Raw genomic sequence first — 23504 nt, 5'->3', positions numbered from 1 at the left:
TGTCATTGCCGATTGCATCGTCGCACCCATCCCGTCCGTACCAGCCTTACGACCCGACATGCACACGATCATCACGTGCATGAGAAAACGCCATTGATCTAACAAAAATCCCTTACGCCTCTGAGTGTTACCCAATGGACCGGAATAGCCCATTCGTAAAAATGCACCATCTCTGAATGGAGCAGTAAAGTCTGTAGGATCATCTCTAGTTTCATTCCCGAACTGCAAGGCGACCCTTATCTGCTCAGAGGAGAACTGCACCTCCTGATTGTTAACGGTGGCGCGCATAACTGGGGGCTCGACTCTACAATCATATTCTACCGTTTGCCAGAAGTCTTCAATGTTCGACAGAGAGATGGGCAGAGTTGTAGTAATAGCATGGAAGATACGCGAGCGGATAAGGAAAGAGACGATCTCGCGATAATCATCAACACCGCTAGCATCCGGGTCCAGCGTGATGTACATATTGTGACCCGGAAAGAATTGACGATTGTTATCACCACCTTCGTCACCACCAGCACCACCGGCTCCTGCTACAGCTGCCATATCTGCACAACAAACGGTCAAAGTTAGAACATCGACAAAGCAAATCATAACTTCGCCTATTACCATGAGCGAAGTTAAGATAAACTTTAGTGTGCAGGCGAAGTTAGACATAGGGCGAAGTTGAGCACAACTTCGCCTATACATTAATTTCGCCTGACAACATATTAACTTTTAAATAATATGTAAAGCACCAGGCGAAGTTAGGGATAAGGCGAAGTTAAAGATAACTTCGCCTAACCATAACTTCGCCCCTTGAACAACTTCGCTCTTGATTAGTTAAAGATAAAAGCAGCAGGCGAAGTTAAGCCTAAGGCGAAGTTGAGAACAACTTCGCCTAAACTATAACTTCGCCTGAACTGAAACGGCGAATGTTCAGAAGGCCAGACGAGGTGTGTTTGGTGAATTTGGTGATTGTGGACAATAAAAACATGTTACTAAAGAGATATAGACGATCACATTAGTTACGAACACGTTAAAAAGAGTTTGAAAAGTGGGTGTGTAATGGTTTGCATGAACGAGATCCCAAATCGGACCAAAACGACATCTAATTAACGCCATTAACAAGAATTATAAGCATCACAGACCCTACACACCTTTAACACGGATCGAAATCAATTAACAACAAGGTTTGATTCAATTGACAAGTTCGCCGAGGGTTATAATGTGATAAGTTCGCCTAGGTTTTGTAAATATAAACTGGTGTTTGACCAAAAAGTCATTTATATAGGGCTGAAATTACACAGGCGAAGTTAAGGTTTAACTTCGCTTACCCTTAACTTCGCCAAGTAACTTCGCTTTAAATTTACAAAAGAGGCCCTTAAACATTTGAACAAAATGCAACTTACATTTTAAACTTCCTTTAAAGATTTAAATGTCACGATCAAAGACCAAGTAACCAAGTATTAAACCATAAAACGACATATGTAAAGTAAATTTTAGAAATAAAGTACACGGGATCAAATTTCAGTCTTGACAGGGACCAGAATGTTTTAGAAAAGATCCGAACAGTAATCATACTAATTAGATGGCTGTCACATAGATCCATGTTCAGCGGTATTATGACATAAAGAAACAGGTTGTAAGCAGGTAAACAAACTTAGTATGGTTTTCATCGCAACTGTGATACGGATTAGGTTCAATTAAGCTCAAAATTTAAACGGACAAACATCAGAGATTGTGATGCCTCCCATCTATTATCAAAGCTTAGTTGACTTTCCTCGAGTCACCCCGAGTTGACCTCGACCCGTAGTGTCTGATTAAACAGTAAGTACATCTTGATCTTTAGAGTCTTCTTCCCGTTCTCTTTTTCGCCTCTTGATTGATAAGCATAACATAATAGGCTTCAAAAGGCTTAACATCATCTTTTTTTTTTTTTTTTAATAAAAAAGATTTACATAGTTTCATAACAGTAGACTACTGCAAGTCCCGCACTGCAGGTACTTGACATACTATCTTCTCGGAAATCAGAACACTCACGGGCTCGTGTATGACTGGGTAATCGCTTTTCTGCCTATCATTCGGAAAGACATATATGGAGACATACACAACTCTGAATGAGTCTTCCTTTTAAATCGAGAATATTTAGTTAATATCACTTCTACTTTTACGCACCATAAAAAGCTACCATAACATACAATGACTGTTCTAGAGTATTTTAGGCCTAATAACTTCACTAGTTAAGCACACAGAAATAGTTTGTGTATCACTTTCCAAGGTTGGATCAATTTTCTTAGAAACATTGTATAGAAACTTCTTACGAAGTTGTAGACTTGAAAAATTATATCATCTCCCTAAAAATTTTAAATTCTATCGCCCCGATCAAGTCAAAGTCTTCAGGTAAACGACTATCCTGAAGATCCAATGGATCAGCTGGACCGACCACATACGAACGGCTGTCCTTCTAATTACGTATGAACGACTATTTTTCAGTGAAAGAATAAAAACACATCATAAACCGCCCCGGTCACTTTCAGTCATATGGTTAATGGCTATCCTCATAATCTACTGGTAGAAGTGAGGACCAAACACATCCAAAGATACGTCCTTCAAACTGAAGCAACCGACATAATTCTAAGCGATAGTGACGTTTTTTTTAAGTAAAAACGAAAAATAAGGTTACTCGGGATTGATCATCCCATTAAGCTCAACAAGATTTTGAAAACGAGTTCTGTCAAACGCTTTAGTAAAAAGATTAGCGAAATTATCTAACGAATCAACCTTTTCGAGCACTATTAATTTCTTCTCAGCACAATCCCGTATAAAATGATGACGAATGTCAATGTGTTTAGTTTTGCTATGTTTTACGGGATTGTTAGTTACTGAGATTGCAGCAGTGTTATCAATACAAATAGGAGTTTGAGTGAAATTCATACCGTAATCGCGCAATTGCTGTTGTATCCAAAGAACCTGGGAGCAGCAATTTGATGCTGCCATGTACTCTGCTTCACAGGTAGAAATGGCTACTGAGGGCTGCTTGTTGCATTGCCATGACACCAATCTTCCACCCAGAAACTGGCAACCACCGGTTGTCGACTTTCTGTTCTGATTGCAACCTCCATAGTCAGAATCCGTGTAAGCAACCAAGTCCAGGTCTCCCCCTTTCGTGTACCACAATCCCAGCTTAGGCTTGCCTTTGAGATACCGCAATATCCTCTTCACTCCCTTCATGTGAGATTCCTTCGGGGTTGCCTGAAATCGAGCACAAAGACAAACTGTAAACATAATATCAGGTCTAGATGCAGTTAAATATATTAAGGAACCTATGATTGCTCGATATTGGGTGGGGTCCACGTCTGCATCTCTGTCTGAATCAGCACCCAGTTTGTGGTTGATGCAAACTGGAGTCTCAAATGTAGTGCTTTCCTCCATCTTGAAGCGTTTGAGTACATCTTTCTTCTGATGGATGAACATCCCATCTTTGATGGATGAACATCCCATCTTTCTTCTGATCAACCTGCAATCCTAAAAAGAAAGTTAATTCACCCATTGCACTCATTTCAAACCTCTTTTGTTTAACTTCTTCAAATTCCTGACACATGGCGACTTTTGATGCAGCAAAGATGATGTCGTCCACGTAGACTTGAACTAGAAGAAAATCTCCCCCTTTTCTCTTGACGAACAGCGTGCTGTCGATCTTTCCTCTTTCGAACCCATTCTCAAGTAGGTAATCAGATAAGGTTGCGTACCAGGCACGAGGGGCCTGATAGAGTCCATATAGCGCTTTACTCAGCTTGTACACATGATCAGGAAAGTCTGGGTCAGGAAAACCTGGAGGCTGTTCAACGTATACTACCTCATCGACTCTAACATTAAGAAAAGCACTTTTCACGTCTAACTGGAACACCTTCATCTCATTGTGTGCAGCAAATGCCAAAAATAGTCGGATTGCCTCCAATCTTGCCACAGGAGCAAACACCTCATTGTAGTCGATTCCTTCTTGCTGATTAAACCCTTTTACTACCAGCCTCGCCTTGTTTCTTATGATTATCCCTTTCTCATCTCTCTTACATTTGAAAACCCATTTGGTGCCAATTGCATGCACATTCTTCGGTTTTGCAACTAATTTTCATACTTCCATCTTCTCGAACTGGTCTAACTCTTCTTGCATGGCTTCGACCCACGAGCTATCCTTGAGAGCCATTTGATAGTTCTTTGGTTCAATCTGGCTGATGAAGCAGGTGTACAAACATTCATTAATGATACCCGTTTCCTTAATGCTTGCGTAAACACAGGTGTGCTCATTCAAGCTTCGTCTTGTTTGTACACCATCAGACAGATCACCTATCACGTTCTCCAAAGGATGATTTTTGTGAATTCCAATAGTCGGAATCGTACTGACTTCCAGATCGTTTTCCAAGTTCGAAGAGAGTTCATCAATGGGTGATTGGTGTTGAGAGTGAAAAGGATTGTAGAATTCTTCCTCAGTAGAGGCAGCAGGAATATCAGCGGTTCTTGACGAGGAAGGATGACACTCATCGTATCGCGGACGTTGCACAATATTTTCTTCCTCATCATACAAAATCTGTGAAGCAATTTTCTCATCAACTTCTGCAAAATCCAAGTAAGGCATATTAAAGGATTTGAACAGTTTGTCATAGTCAAAAGCTTCAGCGGGTCCCGTGCTGGGCATTGGTGGTTTGTAACTCGTGATGTCGGTGTTACATACCACTTCAACCTTGCTGTTCGATAAGTTAAAGACTCTTCTGTTGGGTGTCCTAACTACATATCCGACTAAAATACCTTCGTCGGCTTTCTCACCAAATTTTGAGTTTGTCTTTAATATCGTACATGGGGACCCAAATGGTTCGAGACCATTCAAGTTTGGCTTTCGACCATGCATAAGTTCATAACAAGTTTTTTTTAGCCTTTTAACAGTTAAAAAACGATTAAGGATATAACAGGCTGTGGCAACTGCTTCAGCCCAGAACACCACGGGAAGTTTAGCTTCAGCCAGCATAGTTTTGACTCCTTCAATTAGCGTTCTATTCTTCCTCTCAGCCACCCCATTTTGTTGCGGAGTGTACGGGGCGCTGTACTGATGGTCTATCCCTTTTTGTAAGCAGAACATCTCCATCTGGTAGTTCTTGAACTCTGTCCCATTATCACTCCTGATGTACTTAACCTTTCTCCCAACAATGTTTTCAACCTTGGTAATCAAGTTAATCACCAACTGAACCGACTCATCTTTTGCCTTCAGAAAATATACCCAAGAGTATCGAGAGTAATCATCGGTTACTACCAAGCAGTATGAAGTTCCACCTAGACTCTTTACATTCACGGGACCAAATACATCCATGTGAAGCATGTCTAGTGTACTGACGATTGAGTTAACCTTCTTGGAGTGATGAGGTTTCTTGTGTTGCTTTCCCTTCTTGCACGACAAGCATTGATCTTCAAAGTTAAAATTCTTCATGGGAACACCCAACACCAAGCCATTCTTGACAATGTAATTCATTTTGCGAAGATGTATATGTCCCATTCTCCGATGCCATAACTCGGACTCAGATTCAGTTGCCTTTGACAGAAGACATGACTCTTCTGTTGCCATCTCGGTTGACCTGACATCCATTACATATGTGTTCTTTTCTCTTGGAGCTTTCATCACCACCCATGCCTCTAGTATCTTGAAACCAGGATACAGAACAATTGCTTCATTTTTCGTAAAGTGCACTGTGTACTCTTTGTCACAAATCTGATACACGCTCAACAAATTATGCTTCAACTCCAAAACAAAATTCACCTTCTCTAACTTCATTTTACCATTTGTCACAGTTCCAATACCAGTAATTCTACCACCACTCTCTCCAGCAAAACTCACCCTACCTCCTTGAACAGGTTTCCATTCGTGTATCAAATTCTTGTTACCAGTCATGTGCCGGGAACAGCCACTATCCACAACCCACAGATTGTTTACAGTCCTGTTCAACTGTTCCTGCACAGTTAAAGAAAAGATTAAAATCTGGGGACCCAAGACCTACTGGTCTTGGGTCGATTAAATCTGTTAAACGGCATCCCGTACTTTGATTGCCCAAAGGCAGTTTGAGAGTGATTTCTGTAAGTTCTGAAAGGATACCTTCTTGAGAATTGATTATGAGGCCATCCAAACCTTAGTGGATTAACTGAGTTATAATTGTTGGTTTGGTTGTTAACTGGGAAAAACTGAGATCGATTTCTTTGAAATCTTGGATTAGTCCAATATCTGAACTTTGGTGAGTAAGCATTCTTACCATTATAGTAATTACTATTCGTTTTATTCTCAGTTTTTGGAGGCCTCATACCTCTGAATCTCTGATTTAGAGGACAATCTGCAATCAGGTTTCCTATTTGATTGCATCTGAAACAACTCCTGTGTTCAACTTTCGTCTCAACAGTTGTTTCAGATGTTGAGGTTGCATTACTATTCGTTTGTCTAACATATGGTGGGACAAACGGGTTTAGGGGAGAGTTCTTTTCAGTTGGCTTATATTCCTCCCCACGTTTTAGTAACACTACCTCTTCTTTTATCTCACTAGATTCGGATGTCTTGTCCAAATTTGATGAGACAGAACTAGGGACAGAAATCTTATCATTCGAAACAGGCTTACTCGTTTCGTTTTTACTAACTTCAGGTTCTTTAATCGAAACTTTGACAGGAACTGTCTGACTAATCTCAACATCAACAGACTTCTGATTACTAGGATCATACGTATAGTTATGGTTATACGGTGGTGGAACTTCAGAAAATCCAATTCTCCCTTTGTTAATTGGGGAACGTTGAACACTTACGATGTGATCAAGCATTGCTGAGGAATTTCTAAATTGTTCAATTTTTCTGTTTAATTCCACCACTTTTACCTGGTAATCAGCTATCTGTTTATCCCTTTCAGCAATTAGTTTGGTTTTTTCCTCTAATACTTCATAACTAAGATCAATTACTTGTATTTTATCAGTTAGACTGGCTTTAAGACTTCTGATATCTTTTTCACTAGCCTTTATTTTTACCGAGTAACTGTTTTCTCTAGTTTTAGTGTAATGATGATATTCTTTTAGTGTTTTAAATTGAGCGTCCAAACTAACAAACTGATCAGTTACTGTTTTCAATTGTTCAGACAGCTTTTCACATTGTATACAATGAAGTTCAGAACTTACCTCAGAGAGCTGATCATTCACTTCTGCCATGTAAGCTTGATTTTCTCCCGTCACTTTCTCACTTCCTGCAGTTTCGATGTTCACCAAATTTGCCTGTTCAAGACTTCCTCAACCTGTAGATTCCAGTTATACCCACCATTGTGTCTAGATACCATAGCCCTATTCTCACTACCTCCCCCATTCTGTTGTGCAGGCCTGTTCTGACTACGTTCGACTCTCTCATTTGTACATTCCTTGGCAAAGTGACCATTTTGTTGACAGTTGTAACATCTAACCTTTGATTTGTCAAAACCTGGTCTTTCGCCAACGTACTTTCTACCCGTTTTCTTCATGAATCTTTTAACCCGTCTTACTATCATAGCCATCTGGCACTGCAGATCCATCTTTTCTAGATCATCAGCATCAATCTGATCATAGTCTTCATCCAAAGTTGCGGGATCGACTATTTTACCTTTGATGTAATTCTCATAAGATGCAATGAAAGATGCATAGAGAGCAAACTGCTGTTCAGCTGATTTAACACTCAAGGGCATCTGTGAGTAGTTGTTGGTTGGAACATTTGATGAAAAGTTACTAGTTGTGGCTTTAGGTTTTGAAGAATTACTTCCTGCAGCTACGAAACATACATCACCATCCATGTTGAGAGTCACATGACCATCATGAGTTGAATTTAAGTTTGAGTCTCCTTTTGAGTAATAAGCAGAGGATTCTGACTTTGAACTTGAACTTGAAGTAACTTTCGCACCATACATTCCCGGATCCTGAACCTGATCAGTTGGTGTCTCTTTCCGAACCATGTTAAGTTCAAAAGTTCGTAATTTATTGACTGCTGTTTCCAAATCAATATTGGCAAACTCTTTATCTTCTCTCATCAAAACCGTGTACATTTCCCATTTCAGTGGAAGAGCATCAAGAAGTTTTTCTAAAATCTCTTCTTCTTTATAGTCAATTGAGTAATTTCTAAGTTCGGTCATCAGGTGATAATATCTTGTGATGATATCATCAAGTGATTCATTTTTCAAACATTTGAACACCGAGAATTGGGTTTTTAGTAGCTTAATTTTGGATGCACGTATCCCCACATTACCTTCATATCGATTTTCTAGCGCTTCCCATAGCTCTCTAGCGGTTTTGTATTTCCTGAAGGTGTGAAGAATCTCTTGTGGAAGAGCCATTGTTATTGCAGCATGAGCTTTACTTTCTGCCTCATACATCTTATTTTCTTCCTCTTCCATCTTATTGTACTTCTTAATCTGTTCACGACCCTCAAACAAGGCCGTTTGTGGAATGTATCCATCTTGTATGCACACCCACATCTTAGCATCTTGATATTTAACATACTGTTCAAACCGATCTTTCCAAGCAACGAAATCGGTACCCTTAAGCATTTTCGGAGCCTTAGTTGCTGAACCGGCCTCAACTTCCATTTTCACCAGTTCCGTAATGTTTATCGAAGTCATCGCTGAAAGAAACACGACTTGAAAACACACAATTTTTTTTTTAATTTGAACAGTGATCAGTAGGCGAAGTTATGCTTAACTTCGCTTAAGCTTAACTTCGCTGAAACTCTTAACTTCGCTTGATGACAACTTCGCTTGATGACAACTTCGCTTGGTTGATAACTTCGCTTAAACTTATAACTTCGCCCAAACCCTACGAACAGTGACGGCAACTTCGCCTGATGAACACAAGGTTTTTGCAGGTTTTAATCTGACGTATTGTGAGGTATGCGAAGGTGTAATGGGTTATATTTGATAGTGTGAGATGGGTAGGACACAAAAACTCGGTATTTCAACGTAAACTCGTCCCGCGAATAATCGAACGGAACGATTTCTACACTCGTGTGATAATCCCGAACCACACAATCACGAGCAAATGCTCTGATACCACTTGTAGGTCCCCCCCGGGGCGTCGCTGATCGATACGGGATCCGCACGAGGTCTATGAGTGCGGAATCCTCCTAGACTCGTTTAATGGTGTAGAAGACGAAGAACACGATTACACATAAACAAACACACGAACAAACACACGAATGGGATAAACAAATCTGCAGATCTTTTATATAAAACCAAACCACGTTACAAACCAAAAACAAACAAAGACACGGCCGACCCGAGGTGTGCTCTACCTCGGGTCATCCCACACTACTCTCCCTCTCGGTTTCTCTCTAGACAATTAAACTGAACACCAAATACTCTAACTTTCTTGATACTAAACCCTAAACAAGACACACATATATATAGTAAACCAACTTCGCGGGCTTGGGCTTGGGCCAGTAGGCGAAGTTGTTCTAACTTCGCCACTTCGTCTCCGCTGGTCAGAATTGCATAGCGACGGTCACAAAATGCACCAATCCCAGCCGGATCTACACGGAAGTATCTCGTACTACGTAGGTGCGGAATCCCTACGTAAGACGATACGAGTGTTCGATGCGGCTGGGAACCTACAATTGGTATCAGAGCCTTAGGCTCTTATGCTATGGTTCGAGATCTGCGTTTTGGTGTTTCTGGCACGTTTCTGATGCGTTTTTGGCCGAACAGCCGCCGTAGGCGAAGTTATTAGGGTTCAGGCGAAGTTGTCGCTTAAATTTTAGGGTTTAGGCGAAGTTAGCAGCTAGGCGAAGTTATAGCCAGGCGAAGTTATAGCCAGACGAAGTTGACTTTTGGGCGAAGTTGACTTTAGGCGAAGTTAAAAAAAAAATTGTTTGGAGTCTTCGTCTGTATGGCCAGGTGTACACGATTATTGTGCGACCGAAAGTGTTGTTCCAACAACGAGTGAAACTTGTTATCTCTTGGACTTACGTGTGAACAAATACGGGTCAACTCTGGATATGGAGTTGAGGTTGTGAATGGGATATTGATTGAAACTGGATGTTGACACATATTTGGGTGTTTTTGGGCAAAGAAATTGTTGTTGTTTGAGGTTGACCAACTGAAGAAAGTCAAACTGAACTGAAGGTTTTCGTCATTACTGGATTGCGGTCAGAGCATATTATTTATGTTATTTTCAAGGCGTTCGAGAATTGGATCCTGTTACAATTTTGAAACAAGTTGGATTTAATCGGGAATTAAAGTGTTAATGTTCTTGATCGTTATCCCTGGTGATCGAAGATGCTTCGGATTAATTAATGGTCATGTGTGTTAGATTCTTTCAAGGTGGTTTTGTGATGAAATTGATCACTTGATGTTGAGTAGTTGAAGATTGAACCTTATCTTACTATACAATTCCGACGTGTTGGTGAAGTTGTGGAGGGAGCAAAACTTCACGTGTTGGTGAAGTTAGAAGAACTTCACGTGTTGGTGAAGTTAGAAGTACTTCACGTGATTGGTTGAGATGATCAATTAGGCACGGGCATGCATGCATGTCAAAGACCTCAATCATTATAGTCGGAGAAGCTTACACTGAAGGGGAGATCTGATATGGAAGACGCTGGGTGATTGGTAGATCTGTGAAGCTACAAGACAGTTTCAGACACAGCTGGTTGAAGACAGGATGGATGTTGCATGTATATGTGAAGTTCAAGTTTGAAGATCATAGTGCAATCAAGTCCTACAAGAAGGAGCAAACAGAAGATCATCAGTTAAGAGGGAGTCTGTTGGTGCATGTTTTGTAACATATGATCTTTTGTGTTTGTTAGAATTGAGAGCAATGGTCAAAGGGGAGTCTGTTGGTGCATTTTGTGACCGTCGCTATGCAATTCTGACCAGCGGAGAAGAAGTGGCGAAGTTAGAACAACTTCGCCATAGGCGAAGTTAGAACAACTTCGCCTACTGGCCCAAGCCCAAGCCCGCGAAGTTGGTTTACTATATATATGTGTGTCTTGTTAGGGTTTAGTATCAAGAAAGTTAGAGTATTTGGTGTTCAGTTTAATTGTCTAGAGAGAAACCGAGAGGGAGAGTAGTGTGGGACGACCCGAGGTAGAGCTCACCTCGGGTCGGCTGTGTCTTTGTTTGTGTTCGGTTTATAACGTGGTTTGGTTTTATATAAAAGATCTGCAGATTTGTTTATCCCGTTCGTGTGTTTGTTTATGTGTAATCGTGTTCTTCGTCTTCTACACCATTAAACGAGTCTAGGAGGATTCCACACTCCTAGACCTCGTGCGGATCCCGTATCGATCAGCGACGCCCCGGGGAGACCTACAATTATTGTTATTGTTATTGTTATACTTTAATTTCTGTTTTTGTTTAAGTTCTTGTTTAATCTTGGATACTTTTCAAAGGGCTATCAAAAGTTTTTAAAATTTTAAACTATTTTTAACAGATATCCATTGCACACCAACTGTTTGATGAAATGCTTCAACCAGATTTGTGCTTTATGACATACTTTGATATAACTTGTTAGATATGAATTATCATAATATAGTTGTTTCAACAAATTTAACTCGTAGTGTGTTGGTAACGTGTAAATAGGAAATGGCTCGACTTAGTTTACAAACTCATAAACGTAACCAAAGGAACACGACATTGACTTTGGCACGGTGGAACCAACTTATTACAACTGTTTCTTTGCTTATGCTTTCACTTTACATGTTGGTAGTCAAATACAAAATAGATAAACCACGGATTTGACACTCTTCAGCAAAACTAGATCGATATTCCATATTGTATAGGTATGTTTATGAGAGTGACATCATGTCTATATCTCAAATTAGGATGAATTGAGCATGTTTTATCAAATTGTGTGACATGCTTAAAACATTTGGAGGATTAAAAGCAAATAGGAATATGGACATTGATGAACAAGTAGCCATCTTTCTTCACATCATAGCTCATAATGTTAAGAATCGGGTCATGATATGCCGTTTTCGTCATTCGGGAGACACAATTAGTAGATGTGTTTCTTGAGTTTGTAATATAGTGATTAGATTGCATTCACGTTTGCTTAAGAAGCCCGAACCTGTTCCCGAGAATTCTACTGATCATAAGTGGAAATGGTTCAAAGTATTATCCAATCATTATACTTTTTTGTTAACTTGCATTAGGGATTAGACATGTATAGTAACACTTTTTTTGTATTTTTTGATTTTAGAATTGTTAAGAGGCTTTGGATGGAACATATATAAAATGTTTAGTGCCTAGTGAAGAAAAGCCTAAATATAGAACAAGAAAAGGAGAGATTGCTACGAATGTGTTAGGTGTGTGTTCACAAGATATGCAATTTATATATGTGTTACTGTAAGGCCCCGTTATCGGTAGCGCTACTTTAGTGTTGGATTTACTCATAAACATAGTTCTAAATATCAAAGTTAATTAAAACTTTACGCGGAATATAAATCTTTCATAAAACATCACATATCAAATCATAAACATGTCTTAAAACATTCCTTGTGTCTTTCAAAATCAAAACATAACTTATAAAACACAACAAGTCTTCAGATGCCAGACTCTATTCTTCTGCCATGTGTCCCCACTCAAGCCAGCTGCCTCATTCTACTCGCCTGCGTGCATACTAAAAGTCATCTACGCTGAGTGAGTTCTAGTTAATCATACAACATGCAATACATATATACTTACATGCTTTCGTTCATACTTTCATATCTTTATCTCATTCTTACTTACCTTCATTTCTTACGTTATGGAGAGCATTACGCCCTACTTTCCTCGAGTATTATTAGGTCTCGGTCCCTCTTTCCTCGAGTATTATTAGGGCTTGGTCCCTCCTTCCTCGAGTATTATTACGGCTCGGTCCCTCCTTCCTAGAGTATTATTAGGGCTCGGTCCCTCTTTGTTACCATACAACCATACCTCATTTACATTCATTCGTATATCGTACATATCATATTATCATTTAACATAACATTATAACTTGACAAAACGTGCAATATCCGAAGATCGTTCACGTACTGACAAGCAATCATTCATACTTTTCACATATACATTTAACACTTAGGATAAACGTATTAACAAACACATCGAGTATGCACACAGCCCCAAAAACATAACAAGGAAGTGGGGATAGAAACTCACCTGAACGCGATTACGTTCACCGTTTATTGTTAATACTTTCTTGAGTTGTGCACGGCTAACTGTATAACAATTACACGTATTAATTAACTATCACTACCCATATCGTCTTCCTAGTTCAATTATTACCCACAACGAACGGGGGTCCGGGGGCAGCGCCCCTGGCAGCGGGGTTCTAGGGGCGGCAGCCCCTAGCGGGGTCCAAGGGGCAGAGCCTTTGGCTGGGGTTAAGCTGCCAGGTCAGCTTGGAAAAAATTTATTTTCATTAACTGTCTTAACGCATTTTCCATTAGGATTTTAAGTTATTATTTTATTCACCTACTCATTCGTTAGCCCGTTTCGTGGTCTAGTACTGGATTACTTTTACTTAGCATTTTAAGCGAACTTAACGTTCAGCGAAGTAACTTGGCAAACTTATCAATCAACGAAGTTACTTAGAATTTTAAGCGAACTTAACGTTCAGCGAAGTTAACTTGGCGAAGTTATCAATCAGCGAAGTTACTTAGCCAGCGAACTTAGTCAGCAGGCGAAGTTATACAGTAACAACTACGGCGAACTTATGCAGGGATTAGCTGCAGGCGAAGTTGCCCAGTAGTAGCTACGGCTCATTCAAAACTCCTATAATCACCTCTGTTTTAACGTGTAACCCTTCGATGTGGTATTAACCCAACCCGTGAGCATTCCCATGATCATTTTCGGGTAAAACCCGGCTTGGAAAAGCATAAAGTTTGGACCTTTAAGCTAAAACGTTCAATACTAGGTCAAAGGTTTATTTTAAATGAACCGTGCCTAGCCGTGGGTTCATTAAGTTCGTATTTTAACGTCAAGTTTGTTACTTTACGTTTCATTTATAATTATACCCGATCTATTCTTGTTCTAAGTTTCAAGACTAAATGTTTATAAAAACGTAAACTTTAAAGGTAAAAAGGCATACCTTTATGCGTTCTTCGGTCTTGGTTAGCTTGTTTATGGACTCTAAATCTTGTATATAACTCGTATAATAACGATCTAATCACCAACTAGCGTTGTTTGGCCTCGGATCTCACCTTTTCTCTCTCGGCCGTATATGAGTGGTGGTGTGTGTGTGTTTTTGAGTGTGTAGGCAAATATGGAATATGGAATGAGGATTAGGGTTAAGGGTGGTTTAAGGGGTATTTATATCCCTTAAAGCCCATGGACCTAAGGCCCATTACCCTTTAATCCATCTTAATTAATCCAAGTCCATGACATTTTCTTTATTTAATATGAATTAAATATTAACACACGATAATTAAACGCAACTTTTTTTATTCACTACTAGAATAATTTAGGATGTTACAGTTACCCGGTTGGGAAGGGTCGGCGGCGGATGGTAGAGTCCTTTGGGATGCTCTTGATAGGCCACATGGATCGAAAGTTTCAAGGCCGGGTATGTAACAATATATATATCATTTAGGTGTATAGAATAAATATAGTAAATTGAGAAAGTTTTGGTGTTTATTAACTATAATGTATTTTTAGGTTATTATTTGGTAGATGCGGGATACACAAATGAAGAAGGTTTCCTTGCCCCTTATAGAGGTCAAAGATATCATTTAAATGATTGGCGTGATGGATACCAACCCACTAATCCAAAAGAACTGTTTAACATGAAACTTTCGTCTGCAAGAAATGTTATAGAAATATGTTTGGGTATTTTAAAGGCAAGGTGGGCAATTTTGAGAGATCACTCATACTATCCCATTACCCAAAAAAATAGGATCATAATGGCATGTTGTTTGCTTCATAACTTTATAAGAAGATAAATGCCAATAGATCCATTTGGTAATGAGGACGAGGATGAGGACGAGGAAGAGACCGAGGTCGACAACGTGATTGCGGATGAAGACAGCGAGGAAGACGAAGATAATATAACTTATATTGGAACTTCAAATGAGTGGACAACATTTAGAAACAATCTTGCCCAAAGCATGTTTGACTGTTGGAGTGCTACCAATTGATTAAGAATGTCTTAAAAACTAATTGATTATGATATTTTTGTGTTGAGTATGTTATTTGGTGATGTTTGAATTATTAAATACTTGGTTATGATTTTTGGTGTTGATTATGCTATTTTGGTGGTGTTGGATGATTAAATATTTTTTCGTGATGTTTTTTGTTTGTTTGTTTTTTGTTTATTATGAATTTTAAGGTGATTCTTATGTTATTGTGTTCTTGTATTGTTTATGCTAATTTTAAAACACTATATTGCTTTACATATATATATATATATATATATATTTATGTTTTAGTTCATGTTTTCCTATAGAAATGAAGAAAAATAGAAAATATCGAGGGTGGAGTGCCGAAGAAGATGCAAAACTTATTGAGGCCTTTGTAGACTTGGTTAATACGAAGGGATTTAAATCCGACAATGGCTTTAGAACCGAATACTTGAAACATCTTGAATCATCATTGAAAGAATCACTTCCCGGAACAGACCTTTTGGCTAGACCGCACATTGAATCAAGAGTCAAAACAACGAAGAAAGATTGGGTAATCGTTAAAGTTATGCTAAAAACTAGTGGATTTGGTTATGATAAAGAACATAATTGTGTGACCGCTGAAAGTCCCGTGTGGAAAGCTTATGTTGAGGGATGTGCTAAATTTTTATGTTATCAACATTTTTTATTTAGCTAATCATAAAACGTATTGATGTTTTGTTTATGAGAAAATTACCTAAATAGCCCTCTTGATGAGAGAGAAAATGTAATATAGCCCGTGAGATTTCAAATTCCAAAAATAGCCCACCAAATCCAACGTCCTAGTGTGTTTTTAAGATTCCTAGTGAGTTTTCGTGGACGAATAAAAATCTGCCATGTGTTTTCCATTTTCACCTACCACACTATTTTTCATCCCAAATCTGTCTGAAGCGTTACTTTTAACATCAAATATAACCTGAAGAAAACCAACTGTAACGTGATGTTTCAAATTGTTTTCATCGGCAACGTGAGTTTTCAAAATTATGGTTTTTAAAGTTATTTTAAAATTCATCTTCAAAGATGAATTTCAAATGAATTTCAACTTCGGAGACGATTTTCAATTAAAGTTCATTTTCTTCTTCTATTGTAAACCTCACAACCACCCCTTCTTCCCCACCACCACTACCATCCCCATTTTTCCGGCAAACATCACCTCCATTACCCTCCCATCATCACCTTCTTCCAAATCACACACATTCAAAAAATACTATTCCTTTCACTCACACTCTCTCTTATTTCCATTCTTATTATTTCCACCATACTCACCACCCCCTTATACCGCCGCAACCACCACCACAAAACACCATCCTCCGACAGCCACCGCCTGTTTCCGGGCAACCACCCCACCTCCGACAAACCACCACCACTACCCACCACCGCCTCAACTGCAAGCACCGAGTTTCTTTACCTTGGTACACTCATCAACCCACTACAACCCACCACCACCACCACCATGGGTTCACCAGAGCTCCACCCACATCCGCCGTTACTCCGACAAAATATTTATCATAATCATAACCAAAACAACGTAGACGAGTGTTGTTGTTTCACGGACTCCGAGGACAAGTTCTTGTCTCCGACAGGATCATCGCCTGTTGTGTCTGAAACTCAAAAGACGGTGCCGGTGCCCGCCACCGCCGCCGGTGCCGGTGTTGAAGCCGAAGTTGAAACGTTTGCATTGGGATATAACACTTCTTTCCAATAAGATTTATATTATTGGGTAGATAGATGGATACATAATATTCATGTGGATATTCATAGCTATGGATATTCATTTTGGTTATGATCAGCTGCAAATTCTAATGGCTTCCCAGAAGAACAAAGACATGGATGCAAGGGACTGGTCACTCACTCTATTCATTTTGGTTATGATCACTCTATTATTAGAGCTTGGAGTTGGATGAAGAGGATGATGAAAATGATTTTTTCAAAAGGCGAAATTCATTTGAAATTCATCTTTGGAGATGAATTTCAAAAAACACAAAAACCATCTTTTTTTTAAAACTAACGTTGCCGATGAAAACAACTTGAAATATCACATTAAAGTTGGTTTCTTCATGTTATATTTGATAGACAAAAACCACGCTTCAGACATATTTGGGATGAAAAATAGTGTGGTAGGTGAAAATGGAAGACACATGGCAAATTTTTATTCGTCCACGAAAACTCAAGGGGAATCTCAAAAACTCACGAGGACGTTGGATTGGTGGGCTATTTTTGGAATTTGAAATCTCACGGGCTATATTGCCTTTTCTCTCTCATCAAAAGGGCTATTTAGGTAATTTTCTCTTTGTTTATTATAATCTTATCTTGTCAATAGAATCATCCAATGGCAGATAAATGGAAATATAAAAGTCTTCCTCATTATGAAGAAATGTGTGTAATTTTTGGAAATGATTGAGCTCAAGGTGATAGAGCCAAAAGTGTGGCCGAGATGGAAGAAGAGGAGAACAAGGAGGAACTAGAGGACCAAATGGATGATGAATTTGATTACTTTAGTCATAATGAAGGCACTAATGCAAGTGTTCAAGTTGAAGAAACTTCAAGTGGTCGAGGTAAGTAGAGGAAACGTGCAGGCCAAGTTAGTTCTTTGTTTCAAAATTTCAATGATGCGGTTGTTTTATTTGGTGATCGTCTTAAGGAAACGTCTGCCGGATTGAGTGAAGGGATAAAGTATAAACTTGAGAAAGAAAAGAAAACAACAATGATCACTTCCGAGATTAAAAAAATGACATCTTTGTCTCAATTGGAAAAGTTTAGAGCTATTGAAGAAATCAAAAGTGACTATAACAGGGTGTCGACCTTTTGGGATTTGGGTGAAGAAGAAAGAGAAGATTGGGTGAGGTATTTGTTGTCTAAGTAAAAGTTTGTCTATGTCATATGTTCGTATTTTGGTACTTTTATTAGTGGTGTTTACAACTTGTCGTCATATGTTGGAACGACTTTTATTCGCATTTTGAAAACTTTCTAATCGTATGTTTGAACATTGGTTTTAGTATGATATGTTCTAATTAGTAGATGCAACAATATGCTAAATTTATTATTGGTCTAGACATGTATGATGAAGATGGGTGATATGGGTTTTTGAACTTAACCGTATCAAATGTTTGTTTATGGTGGTGTTATGACGTGTTATTGTGTGACAAGCATAAAAAGATATATATATATATATATATATATATATATATATATATATATATATATATATATATATATACTAGCTGAGTGCCCACGCAATGCAGCGGGGGTGTGCACGTAACTCGACATTGAACATATAGTATGTGTCAGTACATACGTCATCTGATGACATTGTGCACGTAGCCCAAAATTTGACACGTAACTCGTGCAAAGCCAGTTACGTGTAATCGAAGATTGAACACACGTAACCAGCTCAGAATGCACGTTACTGACATTAAAACATGTTTAACCAACACCGCGCGTGTAATTCATAACGATTACCAATGCAGGGCGCTATGTTGAGCGCTAACCAAGATTTGGTTATGTGCGTTACGTGGTGCTGAACACGCGTTTATCGGCCTCGGTACATGTAAAAAACGGCATATGCGTAACCGGTGACGAAAATCAAGAAGCAAACCCGAAATATACATTAATTTTAAATGAATCACTTTTGTAAACTAACCCGTTTTGGCCCTAAACCCGTTCTGACTCGACATCGGTCTGACCTGGCCCTATCTACTCGAACCCGAACCACATTAACCATTTTTCTTGTAATGACTTGTTCTGACCCTAATCCACTTTTACAAATGACCCAAGCTCACCCGACTCGACCTGTTACCAGTTCTACACGGTAATTGCGTAACATGTTAACTTTTTAAAACTAAAAAAATATAGCAATATCATACTCAAATTAAAGAGGATAAAATACTCGTTTTTATGATGTAGTTATTTTAACAAAAATATTAACGTGTGAAAAGATATGGCCGTTAAAAAGTCGAGGGGTAGTTGGTTTTGAATTAGGGGGCATATGTGTAACTATTATCTAAATTTACAAAACAAGTAGTGAAGTTGAAGGACCAAAGTTATAAGTATATTTTTAAAGGAATGAAACGACTTAATTACCCTTAATTTTTATATTTTTGATGCATTGTATGTTGTACATAAAGCATTGAGTTTGGTACCTCTTAAAATTTAAGAGGTCCCTCACTCATGCTTTATATATAGTATAGATAAACATACAGGGTTAGTATCATTTAAAAACTCTAAAAAAGTTAAGAACTCTTAGGAACTCTAAACAACCAAACATTTTTTTAATTATTTTTGTATAGTAACATTATTTAAGAGTAGTTTTATCATATTTTATATAAAATTTTTTTATTACATATATTAATCACAAGCTTACATATATGTAAAATTTATGTACTAACAAATATACATAAGTGTAAAACAAAACATAAAAATGTATAAAAACTAATTTTCAAAATTGTAATCGTAAATATAGATATAAAAAATGATAAAACTACACTCAAATAACATTAATAAACAAAAAAAATTATAAAAAACGTTAGTTTTTAGGGTTCCTTCAAGTTCTTAAATAATTTAACAGTTCTGTAATGATACTCATCCTAAACATATATACATATATATATATATATATACATATATATATATATATATATATATGTTTTTTTTATTATTTTCTTAAAATTTTTTTAGTAGTCCTAGATTTTTTGTACTAGTTTTTTAATTTTTTTAAATTATTTATAACTTTTTTTTATATATATTTAATATATTTTTTAGTTTTTTTAATTATTTTTTTGTTTGATTTTTAAATAATTTTAGTTAATTTTCTGATATTTATATTTTTAGATTTTTTTAAATTATCATTTTTTTATTTTATTATTTATATGTTAGTAGATTAAAGGGAGATGACTAGAATGGAGAAGATTCCAATTCTAATAACATATTAACCAACCAAACACATGATAGGGATTTCTAAACATTTCATTCCATTCGAATTTCAATTCAAATTCCAATTCCTTTAAAAAAATTTCGTGAAACGAATGCGCCCTTCGGTGTGTTTGAAACAAGTTTCTTCTGCAATTAAAAAAGACAAAACATGTGACTTACATAATGACGTTACATATATAGGATAAAATTACGTTTATGTAATAACATAACTACAAACATGTAATATCGTAATAATATTATCCTAGTAACTATACCTGTTGGACCGCAAACCAGACCCGCGCATTCTGGTTTTTATATTATTTTTATCCTTTCAAAATATGATTGACAAAATAACAAAACTAGTCATTTATGTTTAAAAGTTTTTTTTATGTTGTTCTTTAGAAAATTAATAATAGCAAACATTATTTAAATTTAAAAATTGTATCATGTTATGTCCTTTGATTCTAACCCGTATGATTTTTTTTCGTTAAGTCAAGTCAGGTGCAAAGCACATGAGTGTAATTTTGTAAATTACATATCTATTTAATGATTAAAACTAAAAAATAAATATATTTTAAAATATATGAACCATATTTCTCTCTCTTTAAGTTCTATCAATCTCTCTCATTTTAAACTAAGCCTCAAAACCTACTCTCTCTTTCTCTCTATACCTTCAAGAAACCCAACGGGTTTCACAAACCACCACCGACCATCGCCACCGCCATATCTTCATCTCTGTATGTTTTCTATTTATATCGATTAACTTCTGACAAGCAACCCCGATCACCACCAAGCACCACCCACACCCACCCAAGCTCTCTTCGATTGCTCAAATTGGTGGCCACCAATCACCACCGACCGTTGTGACCACCACCGCTCTCTTCTTCCCCCTTATCTAACAAACCATAAACAACAAAACCCTAATTTCTAATCTACCTCAAATTGCAACTCACGATTTCATAATAAATTGATGTTGTTTAGTTGAGTGATTTCAATTCATGCTGTTGGCTAGTGATGTTTATGTTGCAGAAGAGTGGAACGGTGGTGGTGTTGTAGATGGAGATGAAGATGAAGGTGGGTGAAGGGGTGGTGGTGGCTAGGTCAAGCCGGTGGTGGCGCCGGAAGGTGGTGCGATGGCACCTGGTATCAGGTGGTAGTTATTGTTTGGTTGGCGATGGACTGATGGTGGTAATAGTGTGTTGTTGAATGTTGAGATAAGGAAAATGAGGATGAGGGGTGATGGTGGGTAAAATGGTGAATTGTAGTAGGTAAAGAGAGGGTTTAAGAGAGAGAAAATATGTGTTTTTAGTTTTAATATTTAAATTGATATGTAATTTACAAAATTACCCTCATGCGTCTTGTACATGACATGACTTAACGAAAAAAGTTAACTAGGTTATGGTTAAAGAACGTAACATGATATCGTTTTAAATATAAAGGATGTTTCTGTCATTAAGTTTGTTAAATGACAACCATTGAAAAAACGTTCAAACATAAATGACTAATTTTGCTATTTTGTCAATATGATTTAGTGGTTAATTCACTAATTTAATCTTGACAAATTGGCAAAAGACGTCCTTTACGTTTGAACGTTTTTTCAATAGACGTCCAAAGACATGGCAGAAAACGTATTTTATGTTTCAAATTCCGTTCACGTTACATCCTTTCGCACTAACCCAGTTAAATTTTTTCGTTAAATGTGGTCATGTGCTTTGCACATGAGGGCAGTGCGGTCATTTTACCCCTTTAAGGACTGTTTGTGTAATTAAACTAAAGTTTTGACCTTTTAAAAAATACTTTTATTTTTTAATAAAACAAAAAATATAAAATAAACCCCCCATTCTCTCTCTCTCTCTCTCTCTCTCTTTTTCTCTCTCTCTCTCACACCCACCCACCCACCCCCACCTTTTCCATCCAGTGCCACCATCCCCTCCCATCATCTTCATCACCACCAAAACCAGTTTCCGCCGGAGACACGTCATTCATCCTCGCCAGAGATCACGCCGCCGGAGAACACCGCGGTTCATGGATTAAAGTGTCTTTGAATTCCTCGTCGAAGAACACGCCGTCAGAAAACACGTCGTAAAGTTTTAATCACGCCAATTGATCAAATAAAGGTAAGCTAATCACACCATTCTACTCGTCTTTGAATACCGAACAGAAGCCATAAAGTTTTAATCACAATTCTTTGTTAACGAACACAAATTTTTTATTTGAATGGTTTCTAGGGTTTATAATTTGGGGGCATTTTATTAGTTTTAACCAATTCATAAGTGGTAGCAGCAAAATAAAAGGATGGTGAGGCGGTGGTGTTAGATATCAGTGGTGGTTTCACTGTGTTGAGATATGGTGTTCCAGGTGGTGGCGGCAGCTACAGTGGTGAGCGGTGGCGCTGTTTGGCAACAGGTGACCGGAGATGGTTGTGTAGTTGGTGACGGTGGCGGCGGTTGTTGTGGTTCTGTATGAAGATGGGGTTGGTGATGATGGTGGATTATTGTAGGAGAGAGAGAGAGAGAAATACGGGGAGGGAGTATATGTTTTTTAAATATATATATATATTTTTAGTTTTAGTAATACACTGCCCTCATGTGCAAAGGCAAATGACCATATTTAACGAAAAAATTTAACTGGGTAAGTGCGAAAGGATGTAACGTGAATGGAATTTGAAACATAAAATACGTTTTCTGCCATGTCTTTTGCTAAAGGACGTCTATTGAAAAACGTTCAAACGTAAAGGACGTCTTTTTCCATTTTGTCTTTAATCTTTATATTTCATTTATTTACGGCTTAATTAATATTATCAATATACAAATTAATTTTTTTTAAATGTTAATGATCTTTCAACCCAAGTGGTTGAGATGAAATACTTAAAGACTTCACTAAAAAGGAGAGATCTTGGTTAAGACGTTATGCGTGTTTCAGATTGGGGTTTTCTTACTTATAATGGGTTCCTTCTGAGTAGAGGTGCACACAGAAACCTGTTTGAACCTGATTTTCTAACCGGTCCAATCCTAACCGCCGGTTACTAATCGGTTTGTATTATTGATTTTAAAACCGGTTAACAAATTTTTTTAATTATTATTTTATGAAAAACCGGTCTAACCGGTTGATTCCCACCAAAAAAATGACTGGTTAGCAAATTAACCGGTTAATGGTTAACCGGTTAACCCATTTATTTACCTCTACTCCTGAGAGTACCGGTCTTCGGGTCGGGATTGATAGGGCAAACTCATGTACTTAGAAAAAGAAGATGATGGGGCAGACTCATGTACGAGTTTACCTTGGAGTCATTCAAAAATAAAAAAATACACAAAAAAATAATAAATTGTTATGAGCATTCCATATTTTTTTGCATGACACATACATACAATTCAATTCTATCATTAGGTACATATGTAATTCTATCATTAGGTACGTATGTAATCATATCATTACGATATTATTTGTAGTAGTTATATGT

At 37.7% G+C, this 23504-nt stretch overlaps 1 pseudogene; it reads left to right on the top strand.

Annotated features, from left to right (window-relative positions):
- Window positions 1-11585: 11585 nt before the first annotated feature.
- Window positions 11586-15115, top strand: LOC143554630 (protein ANTAGONIST OF LIKE HETEROCHROMATIN PROTEIN 1-like; annotated as a pseudogene).
- Window positions 15116-23504: the final 8389 nt, after the last annotated feature.

The sequence above is a fragment of the Bidens hawaiensis genome, unplaced genomic scaffold (assembly GCF_021521415.1).
Source record: "Bidens hawaiensis isolate Kalapana, Puna unplaced genomic scaffold, B.hawaiensis_p1.1 tig00017771_1, whole genome shotgun sequence".
NCBI classification, from domain to species: domain Eukaryota; kingdom Viridiplantae; phylum Streptophyta; class Magnoliopsida; order Asterales; family Asteraceae; genus Bidens; species Bidens hawaiensis.
Note: the sequence above shows the minus strand (reverse complement) of the source record. Positions and strands in the feature narration are given on the sequence as shown.